Source organism: Tursiops truncatus, chromosome 9 (assembly GCF_011762595.2).
Source record: "Tursiops truncatus isolate mTurTru1 chromosome 9, mTurTru1.mat.Y, whole genome shotgun sequence".
NCBI lineage: Eukaryota > Metazoa > Chordata > Mammalia > Artiodactyla > Delphinidae > Tursiops > Tursiops truncatus.
The window spans coordinates 81,479,917-81,491,272 of record NC_047042.1 but is presented as its reverse complement, the minus strand read 5'-3'; the positions used below and the strand labels follow the sequence as shown (position 1 = coordinate 81,491,272).

General features: G+C 39.7%; 1 protein-coding gene across 2 annotated transcripts in view; it reads right to left on the bottom strand.

Moving 5' to 3' along the window:
• The window catches only part of SND1 (staphylococcal nuclease and tudor domain containing 1), a 417,911-nt gene that overhangs the window by 293,666 nt on the left and 112,889 nt on the right, over positions 1-11,356 (bottom strand). The gene's annotated exons all lie outside the window — the stretch shown is intronic.

Here is an 11,356-nt window from a genome sequence, read left to right as displayed (position 1 = left end):
AAGATACACTTATAGAGCCAATAAACTAATTCTACTTTTAAAGTAATCGAAGAAGATGAATGGTTTACATGAAGGGAAATCAAATGTAAATTACGTGAAAAACACATTCTTACTAGTAATCTTTTATGCAGATGAAAACAACTCTAAAGTCCAGTTAATCTAGGAAAACAAAAATACTGACGAAACAAAAACTCGATTAGATGTAGGAAAGTTTAAGTATTTATGTGGTACAGTCTAAAAATTCGCTTATATACCTTTAACCTATTAACTCACTTTGTGGATATAGTTCTAAAATAAATAATCCTAAATAGGAAAAAAAAGTACATGTTTAATGCTATTAAGAAAAAAAGAAATCTAGAACATGGACATAACTAGAAAATAGTATATTTGCTTAATGGAATATATGTGTGTTTAAAATTAAAAGTGCCATAATTCAAGAAAAATGTGCAACTTCCATTTCCAACAAAGATGAAACAAGGACCAAATCCACTGTCCTGCATAAAATCAAAAACACCAAACATTTTGAAACATGGTTTTCAGTAAGATAGGTAACAGGCAACAGAGAACAGTGATCCCTAAGAGACAGGACACAAATGAGCCCTAACTGCTTACTGCCTAGAGTTTCTAGTGGGAATGGACAAGGGTTTGGGGGAGACCAAGCCTGCTAGAGCTCTTGGCACAAAGGACCAGGGTGGAGAGAGCAGCACAGAGAGATGACTTCTGAGATCCGCACAGGGCCTCTCTTGAGCACAGTACTGATCAGCCCAGGAGTGTGCTTCCACCTGAGGCCAGGGGAAGAACCATGGGAAAGCATTAGAAGCAACAGTGCCTACCATCACCATAATGACCCAACCATTTTACTCCAGGGTATTTATCCAGGAGACAAGAAAATATATATCCACACAAAAACTTGTACACAAATGTTCATCAAAGCTTTATATATAGAGCCAAAAATTGGAGGCAACTGGAAACAGCCCAAATGACCACCAGAGGTAAATGGATGGCTAAACCACAGTATATCCATACAGTGGAATACTACTCAGCAACAGAAAGGATGAACTATTGACACGGACCACAACACAGATGAATCTCAGATAATTAGACTGAGTGAAGAAAGCCAGATTAACAAGAGTAGATACTGTAATGATTTCATTTATATAAGCTCTAGAAAATGAAACTAATCTATCATGAGAGAAAGTAGATCAATGGCTTGGGGGTACATGGGAAGGGATAGAATGGGGCACAAGGAAACTCTGGGTGGTAATGAGTATGTTCACTATCTTGACTGTAGTGATGGTTTCATGGATATATATATATATACATTTCTCAAAGCTTTCCAAATTGCACACTTTAAAAATGTGCAGTTTTCCTGCATACCCATTATGCCCCAATAAAGCTGGTTGTAAAAATAGACAAAACGTTGGGATTTCCCTGGTGGTGCAGTGGTTAAGAACCCGCCTGCCAACGCAGGGGACACGGGTTCGAGCCCTGGTCCGGGAAGATCCCACATGCTGCGGAGCAACTAAGCCCATGCGCCACACTACTGAGCCTGTGCTCTAGAGCCTGCGAGCCACAACTACTGAGCCCACATGCTACAACTACTGAAGCCCGCATGCCCTAGAGCCCATGCTCCTCAACGAGAGGCCACCACAATGAGAAGCCTGTGCACCACAAGGAAGGGTAGCCCCACTCACCTCAACTAGAGAAAGCCCACGCGCAGCAATGAAGACCCAATGCAACAAAAAATAAATTAATTTTTAAAAATAGACAAAACGTGGTTTCATGAACAGTTATAAATATCAGAATATAAACTAACACGTATACACTGGCCACCATCATATGATTAGAGAGATCTACATAAATGAAGTTTGTTAAGGTCTTTGGAGTTTTTACTTTTGTAAAAATTTACACCCACTGAGTTTATCTAAACGGCCATTCTTATTTTCTAGAAACAAGAGCTGGGAGACAGTTTGCCCATGATCATACGAAAAGGTCACACAAAAGAAACAGACCACACAACTCATAAGATGCCAATCTCTGTTCTACATTACATTCGTACACACTTACAGAATAACAAGATTATTGGGAAAGAGACAGATAGCTCCTTCAGAAGAGTTGTAAACCAGGGAAACTAGAGCAATTTCAATAGGGTACCCAGGTGTTCCCAGCGGTGAAGCATGAAAGGAAACCCTGTACACAGGTGGGACGACAATGTGTGGAAATTAGCCCAGTCTCAGCATTCAAAGCAACCTTTCAAAAATCCAAGTTAACATGCCTTGACATACATGATGCTCACTTAAAAGCCAATTGTGTGGTTTTTGTTCAAAAAAAGGGAAAGCCATTTTTCATCATGAGACATAAAATGTTGAAAGAAAAAGAGGGGGAGCCGCAGCTATGTATTTCCTAGGGCTACCATAAAAAATTACCAGACACTGATGGCTTGGAACAACACGAACTTACTCTCTCCCAGTTAAGAGCCCAAAGTACAAAACTCAAGAGTGTTGGCAGGGCCGTGCTCTCTCTGAAGGCTCCAGGGCAGCCTCTTTCCAGCTTCTGGTGGTGGCCAGCAATCCCTGGCAATGCTCAGCTTACAGCTGCATCACTCCAATCTCTGTCTCTGTCCCAGGGCCTTCTTGCATCTGTGTGCACCTGATCCTCTCATGAGGACACCAGGCATTGGATTTAGGGCCCAGCCTCATCAGGTATGACCTCCTCCTAACTGATTATCTGGAAGTAAGGTCTTCACAGATCTAATGTCATAGTCATAGGTTCTTAGTGTTACAACTTTAACATATCTTTTGGGGGGGTTCACAACTCAACCCACAATAGGGGGACAAATACCTAACATAGTAAAATTCTCTTCAAGGAGACAATAACAAAGGAGAGTAAGATTTCAGTTAATGTATCAAGTAATGTTTTCACTTCTAAATAAACAACTGTGCCCATTTCACACTGAATCAAAACACCTCAAAATGGCTAACAAAATGCAAAAATTGGTTTCCTTTTCTTTTTCCAATTTGAAAATTATATTTGCAACAAACATCCCTGACCCATAACTCCCTCTGATTAATAATATTTTCATTAACAAATATACTGCTTGAATTTGGGGGGCTGAGATTTTTTTTTTTAAACAACCAGAAAGGAAATTAAAAAAAAAAGTTTCATTTAAGTCAGATGTTAATTTGCTTGTAAGGGGTCTTGTCCTTTCAAGCCATCATCATCATAAAGGCATTTTATGATCTTTAATATAATGTGTATGTACTGGTACACTTAATTTACACTTACGCACAACACTATTGTTACAGTGTACACATACATTCTTATAGAGCTAAGAGTAAATGATTTAACCGCAGTTCAAACATTCTTTTCTGCTAGGTGTCTAATGTGTACCAACCATATAAGCTTAGCATAATTCAGAACATAATAAAAATTTGATTCCTATCCTCTAATTTATAAATGAAAAAAGTTTCACTGTTAAATAGTAAAATGTATTAGCTGAAACTGATTAAACCCATCATATCACTAAGGAAGAAACTGAAGACTAAGATAGAAGTCACCTGATATTCAAATGACCTCTCAGAGATGGACAGATGACGGAGGGTTCATTCTGCTTTCAAAGCATATGTCTCTGGTTCATATGCTTTGCTTGCCAGACAGTGCCTAGAGATGTCTCTTTAGTATATTACTTGGTAATTAAAAAGAGGAAAACTACGTGTTTCATAATCTGCTTATTGTTAGGCAGCATGTAAACAGCAGTATCAAAACTGCCCCCATACATACCTTTTTAACATTTGCCAGCATTGTGGCAGCACAGAATAGGAACTGGGGGGATAATTTTTTGATGATTTCTAATGATAAGCAAAATGTTTTAGGAGTGGATCTAGATCTGGTATAAGCAGACACCAGATCTGATACAGTCCATTTTTTCCTATCGTAAGAATTACCATCAATAATGGAAAATACCTAAAAACATTACACCATGTTTTAAAGACATACACAGAGAGGCCTCTCTAGAACTGAGGTCAAAGGCCACTACCTACAGTAAAGATTTTGCAAGCACAGGAAAATATTCTTACAGAATGGGTGAGGAAATACCAAACCTTTGTACACATGGAAAAGTATCATGCATCTGAGATACTTAAATCTAATTCTGACAAGTGAGAAAAGTCCCCTCAAGGTCTAAGTCTCTAAGATTCAAGGACACAGCTACCTCTCTTACTTTCTCTTGGTGAAGGTAAACAGCATTAAATCTAAATGAGTTTTCACTGAAATATATGCTCCGCTCCACTCCCCTCCTCTCACGTCCCTCCTGCATTGATTATATTTGTGAGACTATGCTTCCAGTGCATTTAAATTAAGACACCATCTTTCCCATCACCTACAATTCTCAAATGTCACATAAACTCTGAAGTGTTACATAAATTATCCAGTGGGTAGCAAACCACCAATGATGAACAATGAATAACACATCTTTTGAAGCAAATGGCCAGGCCAGAACCAGAAGAACTCAGGTGTTCTAAATATACTAAGTAATTTACCAAGTCAATAGAAATAGAGAGGACAGTGGGGATTAGAACCAAATAAATATGATAGCTCTACTATGCATCATTAATTCAGTCTAAGATGCCACTTATTTTAAGACACATCATTTTATACTCCATTAAAAATAAAGCCGTCAGTTATGACTACAAGTTTTGTCCTGAAACCAGATGTTAAAATTTGCGGATGGGAGAGATACATCTTTTAAGAATTAAGGAAATGTGGTATGTTTCCAACAAGGGCAAGTATTGGCAAATACTACCCCATAGCTATTCCTACCTCGAATGTTCACTATGTATCATTCATATCAATTATAATCACTCAACCAGCAAGTGGACCTCAAATAGTTAAGACTATATTGTGCCAACCATATAGAAAAGAACATAGAAGGCACTCAACTAGCTTACAGCTTGGCCAAACATCACTCATCCAAATCACTTACACCAATCTAGGGAAAATAAACTTATATTTGGTCCTTTGGGAAACCAATAGCATGTGGAGGCCAAGTATTACCCTTGTGGCCCCCAAGCTGATCATTTTCTTTGCATTAACTCAGGGTGAATAATGATCAAAAGGCAACTCGCAGAGACACAGCCTCCAGCTCTGTTTGATGCACAATCCTGTGACAACATTATTAGCAAGAACCATTTCTCTTGCACCAAAATACTGAGTCCAGATGTCAACCTGGTGCCTGGAAAATATGCTGCACAGTGACAGCTGTTTGATGCTTCCATGCTGAATAGCTGCATTCTGGCCAGACACATCCTTTAACCAATGAGATATCAGTGCATTCAGAAAGAAAACATTACCAAAAAGAACTCTGGACACCAAAATTAAATTAGCACACACTTCTTTTTTAATCTGCTTAAGTCATAATAAATAAGGGGCAGTTTTGCAGAAAGACGATAAAGGGACTACTGCATTTTATGTAATTAAGCAATAAGCATATAGAAGCAATTAAATGTAGAGCATGAAATAGCAATAAGCATTCAGCACAACACAAATTACTCAACACATTCATTTCACCACACTTTTTTTTTTAATGGAAAGAACTGGTGACCTAGATAAAGCACTGAATTGAAAAATCAAAAGAATTTAAACAGCAAGATGTAGTGGTTAACGTACAGCCCTTGAGCCAGGCCTGGAGCCTATTCCCAAGGGTTCCACTTGCCAGCTGTTTGACCTTGCACAAGCAACCTGACCTCTCTTTCCAAGTGCAGTTTCCTCACATGCAAAATAAAGGTAATAAAACCCTCACCTCATAGGACCTTGGCTTTGTGAGGAATGAATTAGATAACGCAGGAAAATGCTTACCCAGTGCCTGGCACAGGGAGAAGGGTACAAAATCGTGTGTGCTGTTTATCATTAGTACCAGTTATAACACTATCAAGCCATGTATTTCCCAACCCTCAAGCATCTTTCTTGCTCTGAATTTCACTAGTTCTTTGCTTCTGTACCTCTAACATTTTTACTCTACCTCGCATTGTCTTCATTTGTATCACCTTGACTCAACCCACCCCCCATCAACATCTTTGAACATCCCTCCCCCTCAGTAACTAATATGACATCAAAAAATATTTCAGTTCTATAGTGCTGATAAAGAAATATCTGGGCAATGAATGAATGAAGCGTAAGTGAAATAATTCTGTGGGCTTGAGACCTCGTATCCACTGCCTGGCATCCTGCACTCTGACGATGGTGAGTGGAACAAAGCTGGGAGGCGAGGAGGGCCAGCGGCAGCAAGAGGCCCGAAAGCATTTCCATTTCCCTCCATTCAGAAGGATGCCTCTACATAAATGCTTCAACTCAAAGGAGACACTAATGTGCTTTTGTGGAATTCTGCCAGTCTGACGCATAAATATCCTTATCAGGGAGAGTCAAAAACTATTTAATTCATTACAGGCTGAGAGTTTAAAAAGCAAGAGAGGATTAAGCAATGCACACACCAGTAGTGAGCTACAAAAGGGCACTGTTCCAGTTAATACAGCTGCCTCTGCAGTGGAAGAGGAATAGAGACGATGCAAGATACATTCATATGGAATTCATATTAAAATATATATACACATATATACAAAGAAAGATTAACAAAAAAAGTCTGCCAACATTGAGTAAAAAAGGAAAGACATTTCAAAGAACCCTCTCCGTAACAACATGCATGGAATGAATAGACCTGGACAAGGAATATAAGCTGGTTAGAATATACCTAACAAAATAGATACCAGGCAGGAACTGCCCCCCAAAATAAGTAACCAGAATTAACTGGGTATGTTGCTAGAGAGAAATCAAAACAGCCCTCAGAAGTGAGCCATCACTCAATACCCTAGGGTAGAAAGTCACCCTGTAATGGCACAAAGGATCCAACAGAGCTGGGCGAACATGTTTACAGCCCGCCTTGGACAAATGAGAGCAGACCTGCCTGACCAGTGCGGACAGTCCACCATCCTGAAAAAGCAGAGTTCAACACTGCCACTTCTGAAAAAACGCTCTAATGCTCCTGGGCCTCTGGAAACCAACCCAAGCCCTCCCTCTTGACCACTGTTAGTTGTGGGTCTGCAGCTGACACGTTTTCACCAGCAGTACCAAGACCTTGTCTATCCCCGTTTCAGTCTCCTTCTGGGATTTATTTCTCCAGGGGCAGTTCCTTATCAACTCCAGATGTGCAATGAAGACAAAGAATTTGCCTCCAATACATGTTTAACATACTGGAATACAACCGTTAAGTCTCTCAGAAAGAAAGACAGGGGTTGGGTGGGGTGGAGGTATAGATATAACTCTAAATATTGCTAGCTTTCTATCCCTGTTCCCTCCCAATTCCACTCAGAGAAAGGACTGGATTTTAACCTGGTCCTGACCATCCTGAAGCACTACTTTCTGTTTGTGCAAAATGAAGAGATTTTTCTTCAATAAAGAGACAATAAGAGACAATAAAGAGATTTATCCAATAAAGGATAATTTTCACTATACACTATTTTTCTCTCATACTATGACCTTAGACTCTAGTTCCCAGCAAGAGACAACAATTTGCCTCTTGACAAATTGAAATTTTTTTAAACTCCCCTATATTTTATTATACTAGCTTAGAGAATATGAACATCATCTATACAAGTTTGAAACCAGAGAAAAACTATTCCTCCAACAAAACGAATGTTCACACAAAGACATGACACCACCTGCAAATCTTTAAGTTAGTTTTATCCTTTTGTTTAAAGTTATTCCTCAAATATCAAGATCATAAAAAAACCTTTGTTCTGTAATAATCCCCAATGATTCCACTCATATGGCCACTAACAAAGCCACCATATAAAATGGAATTATGCATTGCAGATCAAGATGACCCCAGTTGAAATCTTGGTGCCTCCTTTTAAAAAAAAAAAGAACCTAGGTAACAAAGAAAATTGGGGGACCATTCTGAGTCACTGAGCATACCCAGGGCATTTATTTGCCCCTCTAATGTCTTTGTAATCCTCTCGTACTAGAGGGGTTATGCTCTGCCTCAAGTTTGTTATGTAGGGAAACTGGTACAAAACCCACACTTAGGTCCTGAGGAAATGAACAAGGTAGAAAAACAGACAGTGAAAGGACTTAATAAAATCAGAGAACGCGAACACTGACCCAACTGAGGAAAGCCGGAGGGTGTCAGGCTGTTAATGAGGTGCTGAGAGAGAAACAAGGCAGCCCATCTCGGACAACTATTCTAGCTCAGTACATGTCCCAGATTACGCTATAGCATATTCACTTGTTCAATCCAGTTTTACCAACAAATCCTCTTCCGTGTTGTTCCTTGAGGCTCTGCAAGGAAGAACGGGTCTGAAGAGGCTGAACGCTCTAGAAAGGAGGCTTTAGATAAAGCCTAGTCTACAAACAACTGTGGTTGTGTTTATTGTCCTTTCCCTTCTCACACCAAAAACCAACACTTGCAGGCCTATAAATTCCAAGTTTTGAAGGCAATTCCAAACATAACACTGAAAGACCATAAACTCCTGTTGATTCCTTAGAATTAGAGAGAAGAGGAAATGGTTGGCATTAAGAACCCTATATGATGCCATCATCATCCAGAATTTGTGTCTTCTTGGTCTCCAGCATTATTCATGGAAGATAGCTAACAGATTTGTTAGAATCATTATTAGAACCTAAGAGTTATTAGAACCTCATTAGCAGAGTCCAATTACAGAGAGAGAACCATGCTCTTTTAGCTGAATATTCATACCAATGGAAAAAAATAGAGCCTTCTTAATCACTTTCATTATCAAAACAAACTCCCTGCTGGAGCCTTTTAACTGGAAGTCTACCATTTTAAAGACATTTGCATTTTATCAAACTATATTGACAGGGCCAATAGAAATAGCTTCTAGCTCCTAGCTTCACATCTCCCAAATATGTGATGACATCTGTAGCGATCCACTGAAAAATAAAATAGGAAGACCAGGATAGGAAGCTAGGCCCCTAGCACACAAGCATCTGGTTGGAGATCTCACTGAGCTGGCAACCAGTCTTTCTCCAATCATCTCTGTTATGTTAAAAAGAGGGAAAGGATAAAGAAGAGAAAGGAAGGGACCAGAATCACACCTAGTTTCACAATAAAATGTCCCAAAGATAAAGGGATGTCATTTACTAATAAACGAACAAAAATCAGAAGCAGTACTGATGGTGTATCAGGAGATGAATAGGTTTGCATGCTAGACATGTTCTACCCAAGATAAATGTGTCTCTCTCCCTTTCTCTCTTACACACACACGCTCTAAACGTGTAGGGCGCCTCAGTGTTATTGCCATGAGCTATATTTTGCTATTTATAGAGGCTATAAAAGTACTTAGCACTTTACAAACCACAGAACATAGGCACTAGAGCCTGGAGGAACTCAGCCTAAATTAGACATGGACAGAGTAGTGAGGAAAACAGGAAAATATTTACTTGTACCAAATTCTTGGCAAGAATAATTCTGGGAGGCAGTAAGAAAGGGACTATTAAGCAGTGATCTGTAGGAGAGTTCACACAAACCAGAATCAACTCATCAGTAATCCAAAACCTTAACTCTTGAAGGCAGAGTTGATATCATCATAGCAATTCTATGGCAATTTCCACCTCTGGAACTGTAGTTGTTTAAACATGAATTTTAGTTGTCTAATATATGATGCCAAATTCACCCAAGTAATATTAAAATGTGAACACTGAATAAACATCCAAATATTTAGGCAAGAAAAGAAAAACAAGTCAAAAAATGATCTTATGGCCTGGGTAAACTGCAAACCTAAATTACATTAAATTCAGCTCTTACAAGTGATGGTTACAGGATTTGCATCAACTAAAGAAGTCATCAAGTCCTTTATCCTCCTAGATAAGTGAAAGATCTGGGCTTCTAAAATGTCTATGAAGTATTTTCCAAGAAATAAAGAACTAAAACACAAGAAATTCTCTCCACAGAGAACACAGACATTCACAGTGTACCCTCCCATCACCTCAATGAGCCACAGCTCAGGAAGGCCTCAGACTCACAGGGTTTAAGGGTTTAAGGCTGGACCTTAATTTAGTGTTCTCCTACACTTATCAGGAATTCAGCACAATGGACAGTTTACAGCACTGAGTTTTATTACAAAACACTTGATGGTGTCACACAATTTTGTGATGTTATTATTATTCCCACTTCGCAGGGAACTTGAAGGGCTTTCTCAAATACACAGCAGGTGTCTGGGAAAGACATGAGCCAGGCCCTCAGAATACCAACCACATATACTTTGTTCATGACCTCTATTCCCAAATAACACCATAACCAGTCAAAACCAGCCAAGTTCATTTTTCTAAAGGCAAATCAGAAGTTCTCAGTAGTTGAGTATCACGCAGAAATTAGCAATAACCTAAGGAATCCCTCCCACCTCTGAGGTCACTGAGGGCATACACAAGTTTCTTGGTGCTACCTATCTATAAAGTACTAGACAGTCTAATATGTTCATGGTGTGTTCTTAGGTATCATTTGTAGCCAATATTGAAAAGAAATCACCTAACTTATTCCAATGGTCTTTTCATAAATTTCTCTTTAGCCTACCAAAAATTACCAATTCATTGCAAAAAAAAAAAAAATCAGGCTTCAGTCTCCTCTCATTCATCAACAGTGACATCAGCCCCCTTTCTCTGTTCAAGGGGGAAACCATCTGCAATAGTTCTGCCCAATTTCCCCTGGAATTTTAACTTCGACTGCCTGCTTTCTGAACCCTCAGCGATGCGAGCAATTTACCTCCATCAACTTCACCAGTCACTGTTGCAATTTAGCTAAGACATTTCCCAGGGGCCCAAAAGGAAAGGTTCCAATTTGAAAAAGTCACATCTGATCCTACAAACGAGTCCTGAAAACATCATTTGGTACCAACAGATTATTTTTTCTGATCCTAAATTCTTCACTTTGACACAGAAATTCAACAAGGAAATAAGGAGAGGATTTTCTGAAAATTCTCTCAAATATATAAACATTAAAAGACATTCTAGGGGGCTTCCCTGGTGGCGCAGTGGTTGAGAGTCCACCTGCCGATGCAGGGGACGGGGGTTCGTGCCCCGGTCCGGGAGGATCCCGCATGCCGCGGGGCGGCTGGGCCCGTGGGCCATGGCCACTGAGCCTGCGCATCCGGAGCCTGTTGCTCCGCGGTGGGAGAGGCCACAACAGTGAGAAGCCCACGTACCGCAAAAAAAAAAAAAAAAAAAAAAGACATTCTGGGGATTTCCCTGGCAGTCCAGTGGTTAGGACTTCACCTTCCAATGCAGGGGGTGCAGGTTCGATCCCTGGTCAGGGAGTTAAGATCCCACATGCCTCAAGGCCAAAATACCAAAA